Genomic DNA, 2,150 nt, shown 5'->3' with positions numbered 1-2,150 from the left:
CATGTCCGTTAAAGTTTAAATCTTCCGGACAAAATTAGAAAATTGCCGGTCAAAGGTCTTCTTTGTTATTTATTGAGCATTAAAACAAATGAATAATTACTCTATATAATAATATAAGAATTAGGGCTGTCAAGTTAACGCGTTAATAATGCGTTAACGAAAAGAATTAACGCCACTAATTATTTTAACGCGATTAACGCATGTGTATTTTTTGTCCTCGGCCGCCCCGTAGTTTCAGAGCGCATCAAGTTTAAAATACCATCTACAAGCTGATGCTGACAGCCCCCCGCTCCTGCCGTCCGCTTGCGGCAGACCACACTTCCACGTTCACCGGCAGGCACCGACTGGCCATCGGGAGGACCGGGAGGGTGTGTGTATGTGTGGCGCGAGAGAGAGACCTTACGTGTATTGTTGTTGTTGTTAGCATCTGGTGCTAGCTAGCTGCGCTAACGGATATAAGGAGCTGTTTAAATGAAAACAGAGGAGCGACATTTCGCCGACAACTGCGCCGAGCACTTGACTTTATGCAGGTAGCCAGACAGTGGGACATTGCACGAAAAGTCCAGCACACTCAGCACGGATAGTGCGCGCAACATGATTGCAGCGTCCAGGCAGCTCCTGTTTCGAGCATTATGCCTTGAGTTGCACATAGCTCCAACGATCCACACTTTGTATTGTATTATTGTATGAGAGAGGTTCCAGGTTGAATTGAGGCCAATATTTTTAATGTTCAGAGGTTGTTGTGTTTAATATTCATGAGAATATTTGTCATTGTTCAAATGATAATAAAAAATTGCATAAAGCATATTTGTCCACTCATATGTTGATAAGAGTATTAAAAACTTGAAAATATTCCTCTAAGGTATATTTAGAACAGATAAAAATATGCGATTAATTTGCGACTAATCGCGATTAACTATGGACAATCATGCGATTAATCGCGATTAAATATTTTAATCGACTGACAGCCCTAATAAGAATACACGGAGCGTCTCTTTTCCTCCCCCTCTCCTGCGTGTCTCTGTCAGCAGCAGCTGATCTCTCTCTCCTGTCCGATTAGACTTCACTCGCGTTTATGTCCATATCAATCAAATCTAGCTGGAGGCTCCTGCTGTCCTGCGAGATACCGGGACCTGGCTCGAACAACTCGGTTGTTGTGAGAGGCGGGGATATGGCGTATAGGGCGTACACACGGAGCCGTTTGACCCCCCAGAGCGTTCCATCCGCAGATCTATCCACCTTGGGACCCATTATCGTTTGAGGGGTCCGTTTCCGTGGTTCGTTACGGCCTCGTGTGAACGAACGGGCTATACGAAAGAGAAAAGTAGCAGATACAACCCTTTTTATTCCCGTGAAAACAGTGCCTAAGTTTCAAGTTTCTCCAGGACTAGTTCCACTACGAATTGTACATCCCTAACAAGGAGAAAAGGAACGTTTTGTTGGATGAGCAGAGGAAGTGTAGGAAGTTGCAGGTCAACAGCCTGTCCGTCAGCTGGAGAGAGATGAACATCACAGCTGCAGCACAAATGAAACCTGATATTCAGTCATCATGGAGGACAGCAGCTCAGAGCCCCAGAGATGGTCCCCCTGCAGAGTGGATTATCTCACCAGAGAGCAGCATCACACTAAAGGTCCTCCGCTATCATTCCCTCACAATGTTACAACCATCTCAATATAGAAAAAAGGACTTCACAAAGAGTTTATCATATATTCTTTGTTAAGAAGTTGGTCTATTGTTAGGGTTAGTGGAATCTGGGGCCCAGCTTTGAATCTCTCCGCTGGAGCTTTGAGGATCTGTGTAATCTCAGCAGAGAAAAATATAACTTAAAGGTCACCTATCATGCTATTTTTAGGCAATAGCATAGGTCTCATATACAAATATATAAAAAAACATGTCTATGAAGTGTTTTGCTCATAATACCAAACAGATCACCCATTCTAGCCATGCCTCATATCCCTCTATTTCACTTCCTGTTTCAAAAGGGCTGATTTGGGGTATACAGCTTTAAAAAAAAAAACATTGATAAAAAAAGGAGGGGGGCTGAGCTCATGCGGGACCCAGGCTGCTACTGTCTAAACTAAATACTGCCGTGATGAAACGCCATATCATGGATTATCAAGGAATATTTCTGAAAACAGTATGGAGCTCA

The sequence above is a fragment of the Notothenia rossii genome, assembly GCF_949606895.1.
Source record: "Notothenia rossii genome assembly, chromosome: 2".
NCBI classification, from domain to species: Eukaryota; Metazoa; Chordata; class Actinopteri; order Perciformes; family Nototheniidae; genus Notothenia; species Notothenia rossii.
Note: the sequence above shows the minus strand (reverse complement) of the source record.